Source organism: Tympanuchus pallidicinctus, unplaced genomic scaffold (genome assembly GCF_026119805.1).
Source record: "Tympanuchus pallidicinctus isolate F22 unplaced genomic scaffold, pur_lepc_1.0 scaffold15, whole genome shotgun sequence".
In the NCBI taxonomy this organism is placed as follows: domain Eukaryota; kingdom Metazoa; phylum Chordata; class Aves; order Galliformes; family Phasianidae; genus Tympanuchus; species Tympanuchus pallidicinctus.
In genome coordinates, this window is record NW_026294669.1 from 30,808,563 (window position 1) to 30,833,738 (window position 25,176).

The window sequence follows — 25,176 nt, forward strand, 5'->3', positions numbered from 1 at the left end:
TTTTCCTTTGTTTCATTATATGTTTGCCTTTTCTAATCATGACTAATGGAAATCAGGAAAAATATGTTTTTGTTTTTGCTATTTGGTACTTAATCTGATAAGGCAACATATCAAAATGATACAAATATTTCATATTTCAGAATAACAGTCTGATATGCATACACAATAACAAATTTCTAGAAACAGTTTTGAAGTGCCTGATCTTTACTGTTCCAGTGGAGACTCTTTCTCAGATTCCTGATACTCTGTCTTTGGTTCTTGTTCAGACTGTGTTTGCTGTACCTTTCTCCTCATTCTGTTTCATTTTAGTCACTACAGGGCTGAAATTTGAAAAGATAGGAAGTGGTTTGGAAGAAGAAGAAAGAAAAAAAAAAAAAAAAAAAAAAAGCAAAGCTTAGATTGAAGCAATCAAGGCATAGCTAATAAGGAATCACGTTTAAAGGGGAAACACCTGCTCATGAACAAAGGGAGTTGGCAGCAGCAAGAGTTGTGGAGAGAGCTGTCTCAAAGTATCTCCTTTTTGTGCTTTGCAGTAAGTAAACTCTGTTAAAAATGAATGCTAGTTAGTGGTACATTGGGAGATTTTTGAGTCTGTCTGAGTCACTTGGTAACTTTTAAATTATTTTTAATGTTTATTATTATTTTTGGTAATAGAGTTGTTTTAACTCTCCTACTGCAGGCAGTCCCTTAGTGGATGAGAACTGCTGAATCACGGCCTGAACCTCTGATTGATCACCTGAGGCGAGCAGCGAGTCAGCCACGGGAGCACAGGTGGAGGCCATTAACTGTGCTGCCAGAAGGGGTGCAGCCTGGCTCCACCTCTCCTAGAGCCATTTAAGGGTTGACCAGCAGTGGGGAAGGATCTCTTTTGGAGCTCCTCTCCACCAGGGTTTCCTAAGCGGGCCTACGGTATGGGTGAGTGTCTCTGTTTTTTCTGTTTTCTGCTTTGGTGTAACAGCTACGTAGCCAAGCTCTTTGTTGTACTGTAGCATCTGAATGTTCACTGATTGTAGGCTTAGGAACAGGGAATTGAAAAACATAGGTATGCATCTCTGTGTTTTTGAAATGACGAAACGGTTCTTTAAAGTAATAATAATAATAATTAAAGTATGTGAGTTGATTCTAAAAGACTTATAATACAGCTACTGTTTTTGTGTGATATAATTGTGGAGGTTTTGAGGTTGTGTTATTGCATAGGTATGAAGGTTATATTGCTCTTTATTGGGTATGTCTAGAATGTATTGCCTAGGCTACTCAGCTGAGGTAAAACCTGTTTTAATAGTACTTCACAGAATCACAAGGTTGGGAACGATCTGCAAGATCATCTAGTCCAACCACCCTCCCATTCCTATCAGTGCCACAAGCTACTAAACCATATCTGGTAGCTCCTTGTCCAGGCGCCTCAGGGACTTGTGTGGTGTGTGTTTATCCCAAGTTTGTGCAAGTCAATGATACTGCTTGTACTAAAACAGACCTGAGGCGGTTGTTTTTTCTATGTTAGTACTTGATAAGTACTTGCCTGAAGAATGTTGTGTGTGTTTTGTTGTGGTGGGAGACTAAAACAATCAGCCAGCCAAGGAAAAGCTCTGGGTCTCCTCATTCACTGATAATAAAGAAAATCGCTTTTTTAATTTGTTTTTTTTTTACTTCTTTACGGTTTTAGTAATTTAGAACACTGAAGAGCATTTTCTTCTTAACCTGAAATGATTTTTGTTTTCTAAAAAGAGCTTGAAAAAAAGGCTTTTTTAATGCTTTCAATTTGTATGGAACAATCAGCTGTGTAGAACCAGAAAGCTTGATCTTTCATTGTTTCGTTTTGAGAAAATGTATTTGGGGTATAAAAGGACTTCTATCGGAGATCTTGCAAGTTCTCTGAACCACAAGTCTGCCCACCATTAACAGTTTGCAGTTAGCCATTTGAGTTATATCTGTATGTGAATCTTCTGGCTTAAATTCCTCTTAAAGAACTTGGCAGATGTAAAATAGAGGAAATACCTACTATTGAACACTGGTAAGTGACAAGGTGTGGAATGTTTGTTGGAATGGTAAATTATAGAGACTTTATGTAGGAAGGTGTGTACTGGTTTAGGAGGAGTTCGGGTGTGCTCCCTAATGAGATGCAGGTGGGAGAGGTTGGAAGCAGTTCTCAACATTTTAGTGTTGGTTTCTAGCTGATTTATTTTTTTTTTAGTGGGTACTTGCACAAGGGAGATGAAGAGCTGCACCTTGTTAATGCGCAGATCAGGGTGTTTGTTAATGCATCTTCAGTTTTATGTAGTATTTTTTTTTTTGAGTAAGTGATTGGAGTGGGTTGGCTTTTACTGCATGGTAAGCTGGAAGTGGGCATTGCATTGGAGTTAATGTACTCTCAAGAAGGATTGTAACTTGTATCTGAATGAAATACATTCTAACCTGGTTTCTGTGAGGTAATCATATATGCATAAGCTGACAAAGACTTATTAGTATGATGCTAACGAGAACCAGAGCAACCTATTGGGTCAGCTCCAGACTGCCAGAAATGATATTCGTCTTAGACTGCAGCTGAAGTCAGCCACTGAGCAAAGTGTAAGTAAGTGTAGGATCATGTCCTGGTACTTGCACAAAATGCAACAGACTAGCTCAGGGAATTACTGAGGCAAAGTTGAGTAGTGCAAGTAGAGTGCATCTCCCTGGAGTGTTTTTCTTCTGTCAATCAGGTTAACCTCTCCTTGAACTCTTGTGGGTTTTTCACATTCATGTAGCCTATTCAGATAACAAAAGCAGATCATGTATCTTTCAGAGAAGGACTGTTGATTAGAAATGACATGATAAACTGAAATTTGCTGTAGGACAGTGAAATCTTATTACAGTAACAGTGATCACTAGTTACTCCCTGAGCTACTCGTTCAAGTGTCAGGCACTTGTGGCTTTATAGAACAGAGAAAGCTTTGTCCCTTCGAAGAGCAGCAAACAACCACAAAGGTAGTTGGAAGTCTTTACACTTGTCAACTGCTTTAGTCATGTAGATCTTGTTTATAATTTAAGTGTTGCTCTTTAATTTATAAAGGGTTTTAGAAACTCATAGCGTCATTGTTTTTGTGCTGACTGTTGTGGGTAAAAACAGGATGCAATAACTACAGACTGAGCATATTTTTTTCCTGATGTTTCTCTGCATAGAGTTGATCAAAAGTAGTCTGTCTTCACCTTTAACCTTAGTTAGTATTTCGCTGCCTACTTGGGTAGAGATCCATCTGTACAACATAAGGCCTTTTGTACAGTATTTTGAAAGGACTTATCCCCTCTTTGGCTCTAGGTTTTGTTCTGGTACTAAGAGCCAAAGGCAACAACTGTGATCAGGATAGTCCAGCTTTCTGGCCCAGTTTTACACCCTGTGATTTAATTAGATAGTTCATCTTTTCCTCCTGACCACTTGCCTGTGATCTGTGTGTGATGTGCAATTGCCAATTTATTCCCAATGCTTGCTGACCTGTTGGACAATCTCTGCAATAAAATGAGTTGCCTGTTTTACCACCTGATCCACCATCATATTCCCAGTTTCCTGTGTAGAGTCACTCTCCTGATGTCCTTTACAGTGTATAACAGTCATGATGTTCTTTGGTAGATTTACATCATGCTGAATTTGTTTTCCTTGTGTGTAAGCAATCCTTGCTCTTTCCAGATGGCACCGGGTAGTACCCCAAAAGCATATTTAGCATCCATCCATGTATTTAAGGTTGTCAAGGCAGCTATTTCAGCCTTCTGAGTGGAAGTCCCCCCAGGCAATGGTTTTGCTTCAGTTACCTTGTCAATAGCAGTTACTGCATGTCCTGCCTTACGGTTTCCTTGTCTTCACAAAACTGCTTCCTTCGATGAATGCAGGACTCCTCAGCATCGTCCAACGGTTCCTCCTGTAGGTCTGACCAGCTGGCACAGACAGTCTCCATGCAGTCACACACTGCTGGCTTGGAGGCAGCTCTGCCTTGGTGTTCTGGGTGTTCAGCAAATTGCTTCCTTCTCTTTGATCAGTTGTGCTTTATGTTGAGAAACTTGATAGCCATTTAAATCAAGAAATTCAGCAAGCTCCCAGTCCTTTGTTACTGTAGCATCCACGTACTGCAGTGAAGTTCCACTGTGAGATGGTGAACCCAAATCTCAGGCTCACGAGTTGACCAGTTCTCAAAAATCATTGGGCTGTTCTCACAACCCTGGGTATCACTGTGCAGGTTAACTGAATTATTATTATTTTTAATTATTATTTTTTTCTTCTCTCCGTATTTGAGTTTTCCTATTCAAAGGCAAATAATTTTAGACTTTCTTTTGCAAATCCAGGCAGAAAAAGGGGTACTTAAAATCCAGAACGGTAAACCCCACCTGTTTATTCCTTAACTTGGTTAATAAAGATATACACCATGGGTTTTATATATTCAACATTTCTATTCATTGCCTTCAAATCTTGTACCAAGCTATAGCTCTTGCCGTCCAATTTTTCATTTGCAAGATTGGGGTGCTGTATTTGGATTTCCATCCAATTAATAATCCAAAATCCAAGAAGTTACTTTTATTTCTTTTATCCTCCTACAATCTTGTATCCTCAAAGGGCATTGCTTTACCCTGGTTGGGCTGGCTCCCATCTTTAACTTTCATTGGGCTGCATTTTTGGCTCTGTCAAGCATCCCTGATGCCTGCAATCCTGTGTATACCCAATGTAGGATTTACGTAACTTCTGGGAGTACAACATTGCTTTTCCCAGTTTGTGTTAAAGCCAGACTTAAAATTTTCAGTCCATTGGTCTTGCATGACAAGTAGCTCCAATTTTCTCTACTGACTTTAATCTCTACATTCAACTATTCTAACATGTCGTGCCCAAATAATGGTTTTGGAGAACCTGGCCTGTATTTAATTGGTACCCCCCCAAAAAAAAGTGAACTTCTCTTGCCAGTAGCTCCAACAACTATTACAAAAATCATTTACGGGTAATAATTCTTGGTGTAGCACAGAGTAAGAGGCACCCAGAGGTACCAGAAAATAAACCTCTTTACCCTGCTTCCTCTTTTGCTTTCGGTCCTGTGGGGGGTGGAACTCTACCTGAGCCCTCCCAGGCTTCCCCTTACCTCTTCTTCTTGGTAAGGGACATTTCTGTTACACCTTGCTCAACTGTGCCTTCCTCAGCTTGTTTTTACCAAGCCCTTTTTCACTTTCCAAACTTTCATTATCACAGCCATTACTAACATCATATCTCAGTTTCTCTTCCTTCCACCAGCAGCCACTCGGTCTGTCCCTGGCTGTGCCCCTCTTGGTACAGCGGAGCCGCAGGTTAGGACTCGGCACTCGCTTTGCACTGACAGTGCGTCTCAGTCACACACACTCAAGAGTCTCAACCGACCCCAAGGAAAGAGTTAAATTCCCTTATTTTGGTCCATGCACGAAGTTACCGGGGTCGCAATGGCCACCACCAGTGCCTGCCTGCCCCTTGGCTTTCGCAGAACCCTTTCTTATCAGCCGTCCCAAGGAGTCACCTCACCGCCCAGACAGAACCGCTGAAATCAGCGGGGTGCACCTATCCTGTGCAGGGCAGTAGGGAAACTCTCAAAGAGGCGATAATAATCCCGGACGAGCCCCCAAATAGTTGGAAATAATCCAAGTAATTTTGTCAGGACGGTATCTCTGATAAAAGCAGATTTTATTCGCGATTGCAATGGCGGGCGTCCCGCAAGCAGGAGCGCGCCTATGGACGCATCATGACAGCCTTTAGACCCCGTTTTCTTCCCCTTGCCTCCCCCCTCCTCTGTTCCCCACTGGCTGCGTACTCCAGGTTCACAATCTTACAGAAGGTTTACATTTGCTATTTACTTGTTTATTTATTTGTTATCTGGTGTCAGTCAGCAGCCATCCTGTTGTTTCCAAGAAGTCTCGGTGCTCTCTTGTATTGATATGGTGATTTTCTTTCAAGTCGTCGTTTAACAAAGAGCACTGGGGGATGATGCCAGGCCTTCCAATGTCTCTTCAGGCGCTTCCTCGGGCAGGCCATCACTTGTTCTCTGGTTTGCTCTCGTGCAGGATATTCTTGCAGTGTGTATGACAAAATATACATCTATGCACAGAGTGTGCGTTCCTAGGAAGGTTCGTCTGGAGGATAAGTGATGTAAACTTATCAGAGATCTTCCCCAAGTTAAGTAGGACTCCCAAAAAGAACTATGATAGCTGAGATCATGAAATAAAAATAGTATTATCCTATTCTAATGCAGAAACAACATTTGATTTCCGCACCATATACCTCTATAGAGCCTCTATATACCTCTATATTTCCGCACTATATACCTCTATAGACGTAGACCTCTACGTCTAAGACACGTGAGCTGTTTGACCTTTTGGTAGCTCACTGCTGCTTACTTCTCTCACCTAGTGGAGAGATGCCTATTGACTTGTAAGTAGGGTCGCTTCTTCCACTGTACAAAAGAATCAAGAGGTGTCAGTTAAACTTAGAAGGTAGTAGCTGTGACCTGGTTTGTGGCTGTGAATATTAGGTCTCTTTAGAAGGTACGCCTATTTTGTGGTCTGTAAGAAAGGGAATTCACCTTGTTACTAAATGCTTGTAGGCTCAAGTTACTTGTTCAGGTGGCCAGAAGTCCCAGCGCCTTAGAAATAACTGAAGAAGCCAGGGCATCACTTTAAAATCAGGGAGGGAATTCAAAATGAAGGCAAACCTGGAAATGATTTCCCCATCTCCCAAACAAACCCTGTGGGGGAGGGGTAACTTACTCTTTTTTTTTTCTGCAACTTGTTCTAAAAGATGTCGTTTATGTTGGTTAGCACCTCTTTCCAGAAACTCGTTTTTTATTTTATCTTCAGTTCCCCCTGTTTATTTTCTCATAGTGTCAAAAAGTCAGTACGATGCTTTTGTAAGGAAAGTAAAGATAGAAGCATCCTGAAGTATATTTTCTGGTTTGTTTTTTTAAGTGCCCTGTTCAATGTGGGAGGGAGAGGAGAAGATAGAAAAAATGATAGCATGGCTACTAAAAAGTTGTTCTAACATCTTATGCTGTTTTGATTTCTGAATTTGATCACAATCCAAGTAAATTGCAGGCCTTACCTCCAAGTCATGGATGACAAATTCAAAATCACCTGGTGTTGCTTGCGCAGTTCCTTTCCAGGAAGCACTAATGCTGCATCAGATACCACTTAAGTTTTCCAGGATAGTCAGAACTTGATGGCATAGATGAAAATGGCAAGTTATTGCTATGCCAACCTATTACAACTAATACTTCAGTGAAATGAATCCGTTATGCTGAACAATTTCTGTGAATTTCTGCCGCAAATTCTGCACCAGATGGTCAGATGTATTGATTGGCTTGAACAGCAACTTAATATAGTCACCTTCTTTTGGGACAGCAATGCCCAGGTTATGTTTCTGTGATTATTAACTCACAGCGAAGCCCATTTCAACTCTTCCCTATCGTGTTTCAGCCCATTTATGGCATAATATTTCTGCGTTTCATTTTGTCTGTCCTTAATATATTTGCTACACAAATTCACAGAAGGCTTTTATGGTGTTCCTAAGTGCCTGATGTGCTTGTGGAAAATGAAGATGGCAGGCATGGATGGATGCCTTAGGAATTGTGTTGTGAATGTTGTTCCCTGCTTCTCACCTGGCTGTAATGCATGGAAGTACTTAACAGAACAGTTATTTACCAGCTTAAGTCTGCTGTACGGAATGTGAGAGATGAATCTCCTGTCTGTGTTCACCGTGGTCTTATTTCATGAAATATTTGTGCTGATAATCTTTGCTACTCAGGGACACGGAAAGATAAACCAGGAAAAGAGGGAACAGTCCTTCTGAACTCTCCTGAGGCAGTAGGGAGTCATTACAGTTTGTGTCTGGAGATTTCGCAAGGTTTTGACATTCTTGATCTTTAGCTTGTAATTAATGGACAGAGCTGCTATCAGCTTCAGAAATGGTTTTCTACTCACTGACCAAAAATAGCAGTATTCTTATTTGAAACCGCTGCCTTTTATGTGTGAAATCAATTGCACCAAGAGCATGTTCTTCTCACCAGCAACAAATAGAATCAAATTCTCTCATGTCATCAGATTTGTTTGAAAATGTTAGCACTTCTCTCTTCACGACACGTTTGCTGCTTATTAAGGGTGCACTGAATTTAATTGCTTGAAATACTCTGTTTGAGGAAAGAAATGCATCTGGCAATTGTACAATTACTAGTTGAGTGTGGTTGCTCTTAATTTTCAAGCTTGGATTTCCTAATGCAGTAAGTTGTCGTAAGCTAGGAAGATGAAAGCAGCAGTGTTTATACTGAAAGTGCTTTTAGAAAGACTGTCATTTTGTCTCTTGCTGTCACTGCTTGCCCAATGTATAAATGAAAGCTTTGAGGTGATACAGCTCTATCCTCCTATTACCTTCTTTGTATAAAGAGAGGTTATAAAGTAGAGGTTCTGGCAGTTGAGTCTTCCTTCCTGTTGAATAGAGTGCATAGAGATTGTGCTAACAAAGCAGTTTCTTGCAGCTGCTGTACTGCCTGCAGTGCAGTGTGTCTGTAATGCAAGAATTGCCCATCAGTGAAGTCCTGCATTGGATGACTGTGGGTGTATTACGGTGGAAGGGTTTGCTGACAGCTTCATGTTTATGTGCTTATAGAGAGCATCAGTGGCAAAAGAGCTTCTGAGCAGGACGTGTGTGCATGTGGCTTCATTTGCAACCTGGTCCTGCTGTAAGTTGCTGCAGGGTCCTCCAGCCCTTAAGAATGCGGTGTGGCTGCTGGCTCCAAGTCTGAGGGACTGGGGGCGGTGAGGTGGAAGCACGGCAGCAGGACCATGCTAGAAGGGGCTGCTGGACACAGCAAACGAGATCTGGGCCTATCTTTTCTATGCTGAATCTGAGAGGTGATGGTAGTGTAGTGTGGATGTGCTGAGAAGGAAATACTAACCTGACAGCTTATTTTCAGTTAGCTGCTCTTGCAATAGAGATGCTTCCATCGTCTGTTTGCTGTGAATGCCACTCCTCAAGTTGAAAAAGTGAGACTCCTGAGCATGTCTAGGTGTGATGTACGTGTAATGGATTTGTGATCTTAATTTCTAGGGCTTGATAGGAAGAATATTTATTGAGGATGAAAGCCATGCTATTCTTTTGAGTATTCTTTTCATTTTTAAAAACATCAGTATCAGAGGTACCAGGCTGTGCTTTTATTCGTTAAAACCTGTCTCAAAAGAAGACCAAAAAGAAAGATGGAAACTGTTCAGTTAAGGCAATTGACATTTGTGTTGTGGTTTTCAGTGGCTGTTGGTGCAGATGAGTGACTCATTAAGAAAAAAGAAACACACACAGGAAGACACCTTACAAACCAAGCAATCTCCTTTCCCTCTCCCCTAATTCTGGGAGTTTGCTCAAATGTCCTCAGGCTTCTCCTGCTGTGAAGGAAGCTTAGTAGAAGGAAGCTTAGTATTGTCTCTTCATAGCAAGTTCAGGAAATGTTAGATTGCTCTGATTATGTAGAATTAAGTGACTTCTGCTTTGCAATAAGGAAATTTATCTGATGTTCCTACTTCTGCAAATTGCCTACCAGCCTACTAAAATGGGTGTTACTGAATGTGAACTTCTCTTCCAAATCTGTAAGGTTTATCAATAGTGTTATTTCATGGAGCTTGTCTGTTCCCAGTAGTTTTCATGAAGCTCCTGTAACCATGTGAGATGAGCTCTTTAAAGTGAGAGTAATTGATGTTCATATCAGTGGGTTAATAATACAGGTATCGTTGCTTCCTATAGCAAACTGTGAAATGGAACGGCAGTAGTACAGCTTGAACATCTCTGGTAGCCTCGCACAGGAATGTCCTTAATACTGCTTTGTGTAACTGCAGTTGTCAGGTAATTGGGTATGACAATTGATCTAGATTACTTTTCTTTTACAAGTTGCATGTCAGATTGTGAGAGGAGCAAACCCTACACTGAGGAAATGATGACATCTGGGAAGTTTTATCTGGCTTCCTGAAAAAAAAAAAAACAACCCACTAACTTCTTCACAGTACATTTATTTTAAATAGCAGTAAAACCCAGAAGCCAAACATCAATTGACTGCAATAAAATACATTGATGTGCATGTAAGACAGCTGTGGGTTTCTTCTAGATGTGTGTAGAGATAAGTAGATGTGTATTTCAGTGTAAGTATCCATGCACATAATTGTGCTCACGTGGTTTCATATTTACTTTTAAAATTAGGGCAACCAAAGGACTTTCTAGCTGGTATAATAGAAAGAACAGTAATAAGTTCCTTGTAAAAATCTGCAGAAGTTGAAATATTTGTCCTGAGGCTTTGCTTTTTGGGGAAGACATATAAAATATTGGCTAAATTCTTAAGCAGGAGTTTTTACAGAGATCAGTTGTAATGCATCACTAGAAATTACCCGATAAACAGCCCAAAAATATTTTTATCTGGTTGGAAATTGCTTAGGTCTGGTATGGTTAACTTCTGTGCAGTTCATGAGTCTTAAAGATTTTCTACTTAAATGATTGCCCTTGTTTGATAGAATTATGAAAAAAATCAACCTGTGGAGCCTTTCTCCCCTCCCACGTAGATTTATTTTAGTTATTCTAAATGCTATGCATGCTAGATCTAACACTGAAAGTGAAATGAGTTTTTCAAATTTCTGCTGAAACTTTTTCTGTTCAGCTTCTGTTGCTTTCACTGGAACTGCATGCACAAGAGCATGAACAGATTCGTTATTGTGAGCCAGAACTTATCCAGTTTCTACTTTCCCCTTTCTACTCTTTATGTCCTAACTCTCTATTTCCTATTGTACTTGCAAAATAGCAGTGTTTTTTTTTTTTTTCTTTGCACAGGAGCTTTAAATCATGCAGCACAACAAACTCAATGAGGTATGAATTCGTGCACTAGGGGATGTGTATTATTTACAGCCATCAAACCAATGGTTTCACAGTTGTTAGTAATTACAGAGACGCACAGCTACAGCCCTGAAATTCTTCTTTTGCCCTGTGTCCCTGAATTCATAGTTCTTGAAAGTCAGAATGAGTTACCGAGCAGTTGGCATTTGATAAATATGAGCCTTTATTCTTACAGGTCACTGCAGGCTTTGCTTTGATAAATATCTAGGAAAACATCCCCGTTATTCATTCTTCAGGAAATGAAATGTGACGCTGGGTGTTGTGGCTATCATTGCTCCCCACACGTTTTCTTTCTGTTGAGAGAAACCTTGGTCACTTCATTTACTATACTGCTAAATGCTTTATGAAAATGTTAACCTTGTCTCAGTGGCTGTGCAATTTTATTCAGTTTTAAAATGTTCTGTGGATTAAGCACTGTTTCAGAAGAAAATTCAATTTCTGAAATACTGAATTCATTTATTTAGTGCTCAATTCTTTTTCTTTAATAGCCTGTGTTAAGCCTTGAGTACAAGTATGTGGTGAGACCATATGAATGAACACAGTCAACATAAAAGATTATTCTGGGGATTTCTGTTACAGTTTAGCAGATGCAGTATTTTTTGAGTAACTCCATTAAAATTGCTATGTGATGTCTGTTTCGGTACTCTTAAAAACTTCTTTGTTAAGTTGCTGCATTTCTTCTCTCTTGTCAGCAAGTGGAACAAATGGAAGAAGACGCTAGGGCATGATCCCTTTGCTCCCATGTGTAGGTCACAAGGAGCGTGAATTTGGTCAAGGGGCTGTTTTGACTTGTCTTGGTTCCCAGCTTTCCTGAAAGAAGCCTGTGTGAGAGGAACAAGCTGCTGGTTTTCACTGACTTTGAAGCTTAGCCTTGCATTGGAGCAGAAAATCACTGGTTGTTTTGTCCGTTGTGTTTGTTTATAATCACCAAATTGTAAAAGATGTTGAAGGTCATCCAGACCAACCATCTGTAACCAGGATTTACCACTAAACCATGTCCCTCAGTACAGCATTTAAATGTTTCTTGAAGATGTTGCTGCTTTGAAGGACTGCTTCCAGGTTCCTCAACCTTAATCTCCCTTATAAAATAGCGAGTCTCATTAAAAATATGAGATGCTGCGTGTTATTTTGTGATCTAATTTTTGCTTTTAAATTTGAATTCACAATTTTCAGCTTGTCTTGAACTTTGAGTTTTCTTTCTTGAACTGCCATTCTACAACTATTTTTTATATGTGTAATCAGGACAGCATGAATTACTGGTAGCAGAGATCAGCATTGTGGACTTGTTTTTATTGCAGAAGTGAGAACTGCACCTCATCCTTTTCCTGCAACTGAGTTTACCAAATCTGAGTGAAGAAATACGAATGCGAGAGAAAAAGAAATGCTGATCTCTCCTTGGAGTCTTCTGAGATAAAATGCAACTTTCAGGGGCTCAAGCTAATTCTGTCTAATTCATAGAGATGCAGGATAGTCAGTTTAAATTTAGAGTTGAGGAACAAAGTTAGAGTTAGAAGAATGGGAATATCTAAGAGGCAAGACGGAACAATGTGTGTTAAGCATTTAATTGTCTGTTTTCTTCAAGTTTTTAGCCTGTCCCTCCTCAAGATGTTGTCTGGCATCTCCTTTATCTTGACAAGTGGAGCTTCAGGATTTGGAATGTTTCCCTTGAATGATCCAAGCAGTAGTGCTTACAGAAACATTGAAGGTAATCTGTTATTTAGCTGTTTTGCTGGTACTTTTTCTTTAGTGCGGTTGCACTGAAGTCATAATCTCTATTCATGTAAATGCAGTGGATGGTGGCTTAAATTAAATCTCTATGGAGTCATTAGAGGGGAAAATTAATGAAAGCAGATAATCCAAATTAGCTGTGACTGAAATTGTCACATCTTAAACAGTTAGCAACATAGCAGATTATTTTCATTGGAATACAGAACCATGTGCTATAGTGTTGGGAACATCTAACAGTGTTTAAGGGGCTGAAGTGGACATGAAGCATTAGATGTTCTGTGCAATGACATGCTCTTGCTTTCTTAGCCTCTCCTAATGCCTGTGTGGCCTCCGTACATGTTCTCAAATTAGTGATGCTATTTCAGGTCCATCAGCATGTCACCAGTAACACAACAGAAACCTTCTAGTTGTGAGGAAAATTGGGTTTAATGAAAATGGTAGGTGGTAACGGGTAGGCGTTGTGTGCATAACTGTTGTGTGCTGTGGGAACTTGTTGGCAGGATGGGAAGGTTTCGTGGCAGATGAACACAAGCCCTCTTTTTCAATTCTACTTAGTCAGCCTGGGGCAACTGTCCTGTAACTGTCCTGGGGGATGTCTCAGTGGTCTTCATATGTTCCAACAGCGGGGGGGGCTCTTGCTATGAGGAAAGGAAAACATGGACAAGGTGGAACACACTGCAATTCAGGGATGTTGTTCCTAAGTGTGGAGATTGATATAAACCTTGTGCTGTTAGAGAGCTAATCCTACAGTTTTCAGTTCATTTTGAGTAAAGACAGGATACGTGAGGATACATCTGCAGTCTTGCTTTTAAGAAAGCTGCTAACTTGCAGCGTTGCTTGAAGAAGGTTCTGGTGGGGCAGGAATAATGTTCAAATCAAGTTTTGGAAGAAGGACAAAGATGGCACTGATAACAGAGAACAAAACACGTGCTGAAGTGTATAAAAGCTGAAACTGAGGTATGACAACCATTTTACAGTTGAAAGCAGTTCAAAGTGACATGGCTGATTGTGGATCATAGCTCTTAAATGTGTTCATAGCATTAATAAATTGGAAGGGCGTTGCTTTTTAAGCGAAGTTGGAGACAAAAATGAAGTTGGGATAGGACAGTACAGCGTCCCAAATGTGCATCACTGCTTTACTAATGCGTGCTCTAGGAAGTAACAAGGGAAGTATAATTGATATGTTTCTGACAAGGAATTTTGTTCCAAGCTTTTCCTGTTACTTTTATTTTTTCCCTCCCCAAAATGATGCTAAGATAATATGTCCTTTATTCTTCTCTCACCTCTTTGTTTTCCTATGGTCTGTTTTATATGTCCATGTAAACTGCAAAATGTGTCTATGTAGAGTATATAAGCTGAGATGATACCAGGTTCTTGCCAGTCAGAGGAGTTACTGGGCCTTTTGTTGGAAATAGTGCATATAAAGGTCCATAATCCCATAGCTCTTACAGCAGCTTGGTTAGATCATAGTTACCTATATCCATCTGCAAAAGAGGTCAAGTGAGCTGAAAAAGGTTTAAATTATGCATGAATATAGAAATGGACTCTGAAGAGTACAGCTATTGCAATAAAACTGTGGAAAGCAACATGATATGTTGGAGAAAGCCCCTTGGGCTGAGCGATGCTTATTCGCTTGCCTCCTGGCAAGGGGTTTTAACTGAGAATTTAATTACAGCGTTTAAAAGGTTTATTTGTTCTAGCCTGCGTTTTCCTTGGAATTGGAAGCATGTAATTTCTGAGTCTTTCTATGCAGACCTACAGGCTAATGTACCATACACTTAAGGGTTGAGTTGGTGTTGATATTGTACTCAGTGTCTGAGGATCTGAGCTATGATAGTTGTTGATGTGATCCATAGATGTGCAGGGTGTTTGAGATGGATGTGTTAGTTCACAGTTCAGGCGAGTCCCAGTCCTATCCACTGGCACTGTGTGTGGAAGGAAAGCAAGTTTAGAAATGAACAGTTAACAGAGATACCACAAACATGAATATTTTCCATAATGAAATAATTTTGAACACAAACGTGGAATCTAGATTTGCGGTGTTAACAGGTAGCAAAGGTAGCAAAATTGCTGCACATAGCATTAAACATGGAGAGTGCTTGAAATGCAATGGCAAAATCCCCATAGCTACAAGAGGCAGTGAATTGAAGAATATCTGGGAATGATTGAATAACGTGGGTGATGGGAAAAGGGGAAATGTTGATACTTGAGATTAAGTAGTTGAGCTGGAATGTGCAGGAACTGCTATCAGACTGAGGAGTTGTTCTTAGAGGTACTGTGGAGCTGATCCTTTTCCTATGTTGGGGACTTAGCTGTTTTAAACAGTCAAGGGCTTGTTAATTCAGGTATTAGACTATTACTCTTCCATTAGAAGTGAATGCTAATTCTTGACTCAAGTCTAGGTCTTACTTTGGAGTATCTCTATCTAATACAGATACGATTCTGTTAATATTGATCTACCTTGGGGTGCAGCAACTGTATTTTCAGGAACAGTGTGGGAGAACTTAAAGAAGGATATCCCTGTAACCCCTCCCATCCAAAACAAACAAACAAAAGAAGTACCTTCCATTATGAACAGCGATTGGAAATGAGTTCTTCAGGTTGAAACTTTCATCAGTTGTGGTTAACAGGCACCTTGTTATATTTGAATAGTAAGAATACTCTAAATACTAAGAGATGTAAAAACTGGGCCAGCTGTTCCCCTTTTTTTAATGGAGTTGGGCCAAATTTCAAGGGAAGTTAGAGGTAAAATCAAAAAGCAACCTTCATAAATAGAACAGCGTAAGAAATGGGGAGTTGCATCTCATCAACCTTTCAAATCAATTTAATTAATCCCCTTAAATGGGAACGTGTCAAAATTCATATTAATTACTCAGGAATAACAAAACCTTCCAAAACCAAGCATCGCTGCGTACTTCTAAAAAGAAATAAAAATAATAATAAAAAAAAAAAGCTTCCTGTCAAAGGGGGAAATTGTTAGAAGTAATGAACTCGTTTTGCCTTTACTGCAGAGTAACACAAACTAATTGCTTGGAGCACCAAATAATTAGTTTGTAGATAGAGTTGAGAAATGCAGGTAATTGTGATGTGTCTTTGAAGTTGAGTAATATTTTCTTCTAATCATTAAAAACAAACATGCAGGATGCTTGCAGCTGGTTTTAATGAGTTTACCTGAATCTGCCATCAGTCAGAGTTTCTTCTTCAGCGGTGTATCCAGCTGAAGGATAAGTGCATACAGACAGTTGTCCTGGAGTCAAAATTGAAACAGCAGGATTAGAAGCTTTTGGATGAGGCACAAAGGTCAAGGAAAGCTCAAGGCCCATATAACTAACTGCAAGAACTATTACTTCCTCGTGTATTTATTTATACCCACAAAACAAATTTGAAGTGATAGGCTGCATTTATAACAACTTAAAACTATCTCCACAGTTAGTGATTCCTTGGTATTAATGAAATTTCAGCCCAGGATCTTCACACTATTTAAATGTTGGTGGATTGTGAGTTGTTTATCATGTTCTTTTGAGTCTGTTTGTGGAACACATTCTTTTATAAATGCAGCTATACTTGTCCCATTGGTATTAAGGGTAACTCTATTCTTGATAGATATCAATGTAAATAATAATCTCAGTGGACCCTTAAAGCTAGTATTTTGGTCATGTGTTTAAAAAAAAAAAAAAAAACAAAAAAAAAACAAAACAAAACAAAAATAAAGAACCAACAAAGAATGGAGGTGTATGATATGTCCTATTAGGAGTGACAATTAGGATGGGTACATCTGGTCAGTGCATTCCATTGAGCAGATCATTTCTATCGTTTACTTGTTGAGCTGGTACTTATTGGGAAGCTCTAGAACAACTTCCAGGATCTATGTTGAGAGGACTGTATTTATTTCCAGATGATGTGAGAGAAGGCTGTTTCACTCTGCCCCAGTCATAGCTCTCTAGCAGTGTGGTAAATTGAGGAGAGTAACGCTGACAAGTTTGGGAGCTGATGTTTAGCTCCCAATACTCTCTGCCTTCATATGTAAACTGTTGATATGTGTTTTAACAGCAGTTGGCTAGAATCATAGAAGCACTCAGGTTGTGAAAAGCCTTAAAGATAGTGGACCTAACCATAGACCTAAAGAACCTTGACCTAACCATGCTGCCCGAACTCTAACAAACCTCTGCTACAGCAGTCAGCCTTAGTGCTCAAGTGGTGTTCAGCTGCTTTCATGACAGCTGTATGGAGACTTGCAGCATCATCCCTGACGTTACTTTGTTCCCATGTTCTAGGCTGAATCAAAGCAGGCATGGCCAGCAGGTTGAGGGAGATGATCCTGCCTGTCTGTCACACTGAGACCTCACCTGCAGTCCTGTGTCCAGATGCGGCTTGCTCAGGACTTGTTAGAGTGTGTCTGGAGGAGAGGCGTGAAAATTATCCTATGAGGAGAGGCTGAGGGAGCTGGGGCAGTTTGGCCTGGAAGAGATTGGAGGAGACCTGATAGCTGGCTATCAGTATTTAAAGGGGAGCTGTAAGAAGGAAGGGGAAATGCTTCATGGGGGTCTTTTCTAATAGAACATGGGGAAATAACTTCAAACTGAAAGAGGAGAGGTTTAGAATGGGTGTAACTTCCTTAAGAGTGGTGGGGCACTGGAAGAGATTGTCTGGAGAGATGGTGGAAGCCTCATCCCTTCAAGGTCAGGCTGGATGGGGCTCTGAGCTGTATGTGCCCTTGTTCATTGCAGGGGCTTTGGACTAGATGACCCATAAGGGTTTCTTCCAGCTCAAACAATTCTATGATTCTATACAATGTCCTTTCTCTGCTGATCCTCTATTTCCGTGTGTCCTGAATCAAGTCCCGTGTGTTTCCACTATGAGTCCATAATGTTAGAATCGCTGTTCTGCAGTGATGCAAATCTTCCAAGCAGTTTATGCACGTTTAAATTATTGATTTTGTAATTACTTTGTACTTGATTAATTCAGAGCACTCCATCTCCTTTCTGGATGTAGTAATAAATTAGTATATGTGATGTGTTAGAGAACAGGAAAAATTGAAATCCTGTTGGCCAGGTCTATTCTTAGGCACCTCTTAAGTGGGAAATGATACTGTAGTTCCTGGTTTGTTTTAAATGAGAATAGGAATGAGGTGGATTGAAAATGATGTCTGCCTGCAGCAGACTATTGGCATTCTACCAGTGAAATGTTCTTTGGGGCACCTGAAATCCTGGGATTGGTCTTTTCAATTGTTTTTTTTTTAATTCTCTGTAGATTTTTCTGACTGAAAGCAGCAGTAGTGGTGTTTGTCAAGTTATGTTCTTTCATGACCTCTGGCTTCTTAAAAGAGCGTGTAGAGTTTTTAAGCAATTGTATTTGTGCAGTTCATTATTTGTTATCTTCATCTCATTTAACAAAACCTGCCAAAAGCTCATTTAAGACTCGTCTATAACCTTGGCATGGCACAAACATGAGGCACTTAAGTCTTAGACGGGATAAACTTAGATGAGTCTTAAGGCTCTACTTGTGCTTGACTTTGAGAACCACTTAAGTAGCTTGCTGCGTTTTAATATTTGAGGATTGCTTCCATGCGGTAGTTGCTGTAAGGCAGAAAAATACACCCTGTTACCGAGCCTTGCATCAAATGGCTTTGGCTAGAGCATCACATAATTCCTGCACTCTTTGTGTTGAGTGACAATCAATTGTAAATGTCTGCGGTTTGCTGAAATTGATTCTTTCTTGCTAGCCTCTGGAGTGAGATCATCTGTTGGTTTTCTTAGTATTTCTGATAGTTACAGTTAGGATTGTGAATGACCTAATACTTTGTTTCCCATTAGCTATCTTTGTAACAGAACTTTTCATGGAATCTGCAATTTATACTTTTTGTTGGAATGCTACTGTTAAGTGCTTACATGTCCTGCAAGAAGTGCAGTCGTGGGAAGATGAATTTTAGTTGACTGTAGCAGAATTCTTAGAGTCCTAGAGTACTGCAACAATTATTTGCTCTCATATTTCTAAGTAGGAGAAAGACAGGTTGTGTCTCCCATGTGACGCTGCTGCATAAGCTTTTTGAAGAGAGGTTGCAAGTCTTAGCGAACAGTAATACAAGGGCTACTCCAAAAGTAATGCTTTGTTTTATTGTGTTAAGCCCACGATGTCAGATCAAATACAGGTGGAATGGTAGTAGAGGTTGAATCGCCCCATCAGTGTTCTGTTACGCTTTGTTGCTGAGTTACAGATGGTAGCAGAGGGGCAGAGTGACAAATCGGTGGCTGATGCGGAAGCAAGTATGAAGCAAAGGTGTGTCACTGAACTCCTTTATGCGGGACAAAGTGACACTGATTGACGTTCGTGGATGCTTGCAGAATGTTTATGGAGAGCAGACAGTGGATGTGGTGTGTTTCAGCAGTAGTGACAGTGGGTCACTCTCCTGGTGCAGATTGCTAGGAATGTGGCATGCAGGCTCTTGATTATCACTGGCAGGAATGGGTTTTTAACGGTGGTGACTATGTTGAAAGAGTGTGTTTTGTAGTGAGAACTTGCTCTATCATCATAACGTTATTGTGCACTTCGTAAATAGCAGGCATTACATCCAGAGCAACCTATGCGACTGCTTTAGGCTTCCTAAGTAATTTTTGTGCATGTGCACTCAAAACAAATAATCCAGCCAGAATACATAGAAGAAAAATCTGATAACTGTTGCATCTTAAAATGTTCTTCTTTTTCAAAAGTTCTCGTTTACTTTGCAGCTAGATGTGTGTCAAGTGTCAACTGTTATAAGTAACAGTAAGTTGATTTACCAAAGCCAAATTCAGAAATTAAGGAGTGGTTTAGACTGACAGTAAGGAAGCATTCCCTCTGTGCTCTTGGCTTTTCTGGAATGTTCTAAGGGAACTTGAGTTCTTTGAGATAATGACAAGTGTGTTTTTAAATATGGATCTGTGGTGTAGGAATCCTTTTCTTTTCTGTATCTGTCTTATTGTCTGTGAAATCTGTAGTGGCCCCCAGTCCTGTTTTACTAAATTTGCATACCCCTCATTTCAGAGGCCTTTTAAATTGATAATTAGCAGGTGATGACCAGACATTCAGGAAGGGATGGATGTCACCTGGTGCTATAGGTAACTGCTTTAAGTGGGTTAGTCGTAGCATTCCAGCAGCTGCTGTTGGGCTGTCAGTAGGCATCTGTAGTAATAGATATCAGAACTGAAATCTTGGGGGCATTGCTTTCTTCACAGCTTCATTGTAGTCCCAAAACTCATCAGCAACATCAAAGAACTCCAGCTGTAGCTTGCCAGAAGATGCCAGCCTTGCTTATGTAATGTCTGCAAGAAATACAGCAGCAGTAACCTTCCCACAGGTGCGCTGTGTCTCTCTTAATCTTGCTAAATTTCTTCTGGTGCTCTGTAAAAGAAAACACTTCTGTGAAGCTTTGTCTTCAGGCTGACAGGTGCTGGGAAATTACTGCAAGCACTGGCCTGGGTGTCACTCACAGTGCTGCCTCTTTGTGCTCCTTCAGACAGCGAGTGCGAGGGAGCTGACAGGCTGCCTGGGTAAATGGCCTCCTGCAGTCCTACTGGAGAGCTAATAATCAAGACAGAAATCAGTTTTATGTGTACCAATCTGTTGTCTGTCACGTCACCTTTTAATAGTGGTAATTTAAGGGAAATGAAGCCATTCCTCCTAAGCACCTGCAGTTACGTAATGATAGCTCATAGGGCAAAGATACAAACATGCAGCAAAGGCTTTTGATGTACCTCTCTCCCTTCCAGGAGTGAAATTTATGTTGCCAGTGAAATTCCCCTTTAAGGATGCTCAGTGTTCTCTGAATCCTGGTCAGGCTTGTTAACAATCCCTGAAAATGTTCATTTTGGGTTCTCAAATGAAGGCGATATTGCTTAATGTGAAATTTACTTACAGGATAACATGATCTTTGTCCTGAAAACACCTCTGCCTGTATACATTTGTTTCCTTCCCTCTCAATTGATCCTGACTGTGATAGTAGTGACTTGAAGGTCACTCTACAGCAGCACGGTTCGTATCTCTGATCTTTAGATTGCCTTGTGATGTCAGATCCAGAGGGGTGGCTGTCAACTCGTAGCAGGCTGAACAGGATGGATACGTACCGTGTGACAGAGGCTACTGAAGCTTCCATTGACCTACAAGTTGAGTCAGTTCTATGTTTTATGGTTTATGCAGTCATTAGCTTTGAAATGCATTATGGCATGAAGAGACACTTCAGACTATTAACAACTAGGATTGTGTTCATTGTACGATGTCTGTGCTTTTCTGGACATAGATATGTAGTTCAGGAGAGCAGTAGTGGTTGCATGGCTGCATTTGGAGGGAAGTGTTGCTGGAAAATAGGATGCTTTGAAAAGCTTGTGTGCTTTTTGCTTCTTCATTATTTGGATTTTTATTGTAAGCCACAGAAGTCAGACTTGTAATTTCTATAATGACCTCCAGACTAATAAATATTCCAGTGACTTCAGGTGGCTTGGAGAGAAGGGAAAAAGAGTCAAACTCTCCTGTTGCTGCTTTTTTTTTTTTTTTTCCTTCCACTGCTGGGTGTTACTGAAGGATTGTTACAGGTCTGTGTAGGCAGCTGAGATAAATTGAAATGCAGCTTAACCTCTCTGGAGGGAAATGGTGTTTTCCAACATGTTAGTAAATTAATCGAAAAGCAAAGAATTGTGTTCAGAGGGTGAAGGTGGACTCTGTGGTGACTCTGAAGTTGAAGTTGCAAGTTCTTGCTTTCCATTCTAGATAGTTCAAACCTGTAAGTATGGAGAAACAGGAGCAGCAGAGTGGAGGAAAAAGTTGTTTCTTATTTTTTCTTCTTTCCTCCTGTGACTATTCCCTAATGGATACAAGACAGTAGATGAGAATTTCTTTTGGGAAACTCAGCCTGAAACTGAATTAGGAAAGTTTTTCTGTTGCACTTAGGCTGTCAAAACCCTCTTGGTGCATATTCGCTACAGGGTTGGGGTGACTTGATTTGTGCTAGACATCCTGCTGGTGAAGTTAGCGGAGGAAAAATACAACCAAACAAACACAATCCTGACAAAATGGATATGCCTTTCAGGCTCTCTGTGGGAATTTGCAGCATAATTGTAGCATCTTCTTGTAAAGCGTGTTATTTGAGGATGACAGTCTCATCTAATGTTTCTTTAATTTCAACTCAAGCTTTACAACAAGACAGTAGAAGCTTTGGAGGTGTGTGGAACTCATCACCCACAATTATCATAATCATCTCTGCTTGTAACCTTTCCTTCTCAAAATAAGCATGCTCAGCTTGTATTGCTCCTATTTGCTGCTTCCACATGAAAGGATTCTATCTTACCTGACTTTTGCTAATTACTGCTTTCCTTTTTTGCTTTTCATGGTGTAACAATGGGTACTTACTCGCTTGTAGTATCTGGCTCTGGCTTGTAGTATTTCCATTCTACTTGGAGTATCCAAGACTCAAGGCCAGCATGTTGTTGCAGTATTTCTTTTGAAGAGTGAGGGAAACAGAAGTTTGTTAAAATATTAATTATTATTATTATTCTGTTACAGTATTTTGTAGAAATGTAAGCATTCTGTTAAAACTCCGCCACTGCTTGAAATGGGAAGTGATGCTGCTTCTTAATTTTCCACGTCTCTTCTTTGAATGCTTCCATTTGAGCACTGTTGCTCGTAGGAAGAACCACGGGGAACCTGCATGCCTTGCAGTTCTTATGTTTACTGCTGCATGTTGTTTTCCAAAGTGTACTATATAATAGATGAGCTATCCTTTAATTAGAATCAATATGATGCATTCTGATCCACTGTATTGGCTGTATACGCAGGGTTTGTAAAAATGAGTATGGTTAGTCTTAGGAAGGATGGACAGACAGACATGCTGTGGAGGATTAAATAGTTGAGAGATTTTAGGTCAGATCACATCATCTCCCACCACAGCAGTACACCAGTATCTCAAAGTACAATGATATAAGCCAAGTACTTCAAGTTGTCTTGCAATCCAAATGCATCCTTCACTACAATCTAAAAAGAAAATAGGACTACAGAAAAGGGGCAAGCCAACTCTTCAGATTTAGAAATAAACAGAAAAAGGTTTTTTGGAGGAAAAGATGCTGATGAGAAATCCTTGTGGCTGAGATGAATTAAAAGTTTTTTTTTTTTTTTTTAACAGTATCAGAGTTGTATTTGTGCAAATCTTTATTAGAGGCTACAGGTACACCAAAAGTGCTAGCCTTTTCTGTCAACTTCACTTTACTTCTCAGATAGCTGAGTACTTGGTGGTATGTTTTGCTGTCTCTAGAGTATTTGAAATTTACTTAAATGCAAATGACTTGCTATGGGTTTTATTCTGCACTTGTGAACTCTTCCTTTTATCTCGGTTACTTTCCCTGTTAAATTTATTGGGTTTTTTTTGTTGGTGGTGGTAGATGTTCTAAATTTTTTTTTCAGTGGAGGTAAAGGATTATGGATACCCTAAAGAGTAGCTCGGAGTGTAAAAGGTATGGCGTGTTCTTGTGTAGAGAATTTTCAGTACTGTGGTTTAACTCCAGCAGGCAGCTGAGCACTGCACAGCCTTCCTGCTCGCTCTAACTTTGTGGGTTGCGGGAGTGAATCAGAAGTAGAAATTTGCAGGAACTCGTGGGTGGAGCTGAAGGCTGTTTGCTAAGTCAAGCAGAAGCTTAAAGCAAAACTAAGAGGTCATTCACTGCTTCCTGTCAAAAGGCAGATGCTCAGTTAGTTCCAGGGAATCAGGGCCTGTTGAGTTCACCAGCTTCATGGGAAGACAAACACCACTATGCTGAATGTCCTCCCTTCCTCCTCCTTTAAGTTGTTTTTTGTTGCTGAGCCAAGGCATGGACCATTTTGTGTCATCTGTTCTGGTTCTGTCCCCTCCTACCTCACTGCAAAGGAAAAGATGAAACAGGTTTGGTTCTGTGCAGCACTGCTTAGCCACAACTGAAACATCGGTTTGGTATCAGTGCTGTTTCCATCAGTGTTCTGAAACACAGCGCCATATCAGCCTCTGCCGAGAACTTGAACTCTGTCTCAGCCAAAACCATAATACATTCGTGCAGTTGTCAAAAATAGATATTTTCCAAAATTAGTTCTTGTGGAATAATCTGTCTAATCTCTTGGAAACATAGGCTCTGTGGTGGCCAGACTTTTTGGTAGTGCGCCCTTCATTTTGGATCATGTTTATAGGGAGATAACTATAAAGAAATGCGTAATGAAATCTTAGTATAACAATTATACTTACACCCCAAAACAAGTGCTGTTTTAGCTGATGGGGAAAAGAATATAACCATCATCTTGGAGCAAAGTACCATTTGGAGCATAGAGATGTCTGAAAAATGGCAGTAGATTGTGCTGGATTTTAAATGGCTAGTGGTAATTCTGCTTTCCGTTCAGGTACTCTGTAGTCTTCCTCTGTAGAAATAAAATGGCTGAACAGCAAGCTGCTGCTTCAGAACTTGCGCTGTGTTTTAAGCATTAGAAGATAGCGTTTGAAGTAGTGCCACTTAAATGGATGGTTCCACTACCTGTGCTTCCAGCGGCCATCCAACACATTTAACTGAAAGGACTGGAACTGGAAAGAAGCTGGTTTGCTGCCACTGCATTAAATGAAGGTGCCAGTTGCCTTTTAGCCAGTAGTAGTGATCCTATTTCTGTTTCATTTCACTTTGTCTTTCTCAGTTCCGTGCTGTCATCAAGAATAAAAGGCTCAGGGGCAAATGCTCCACAACTGTATCTGCTGTATTTTTCCTGGAGGCTGAAATTTGACTTTCAAATGAGTTAAAGTTTTAACTTTTTATCTCATCCTTAAAGTTTTTATAGCTAATATAGGTTGTTATTGAAAGCTGCTTCACAGTGAACTTAATAAATAAATAAATAAAAACAGTCTACTTCAGTATGAAATAAGACAGAAGAGCCCCTTCCAGTTAGTATAGAGCTATTAACAGCATTGTTGAACTTGGAGAGAATAATCTGCCAGATGTAATCTGGGAAGCTAGCTCAAAGACTGCACTATAAATTAACTGTATTTTCTGCAGATGTAATTAAAAAAGTGCTAAAGTTGTTACGTTTGTAACATAGCCACTAAAAATTAATTCACCTCATTTTTCATTTTCACTTACTCGAGGGTTTTCTTTTAAGCAATAAATAATGAAACAATGGAAACCCAACTTCAATTTCTTTGTCACCTTGAAGTTGTCAGAGCTTCTTGGAGTAACTCAAGACCTAGAGTTTATTCCAAGGAGTTGGCTGGCATATTCCTTATGCAGTACTCAGTGCTGTTTTGATTACAAACATCATCTGGCACAAGCGTCCTTGATTACGTAACTCACCTGAAATATGATTCTGCAAATTGCTGTCTACAGCACCAGCAGATTTCCAGTAGCAGAAAGATGCTTTAATCAAGCTGATGACAGTGTATCATATCAAACATGGCTTAATATGCTGATAAACAAATGCAGACGTTTGAATTCCTAGCAGATAGTGTTATATGCTTTGAACAGCTCTTCCCAGGAGCCTGGTAGAAGCAGACCTGTTTTCCATTCCTCTTGGGAAACGTAGGTCTTCAACCA

The 25,176-nt window shown here is 40.1% G+C and overlaps 1 long non-coding RNA gene across 1 annotated transcript; it reads left to right on the plus strand.

Annotated features, from left to right (window-relative positions):
* Positions 1-871: 871 nt before the first annotated feature.
* Positions 872-11,083, plus strand: LOC128076929 (uncharacterized). Its single transcript, XR_008204733.1, has 3 exons — positions 872-915; positions 10,826-10,861; positions 11,064-11,083. It is a non-coding gene; the product is annotated as an uncharacterized LOC128076929 (long non-coding RNA).
* Positions 11,084-25,176: the final 14,093 nt, after the last annotated feature.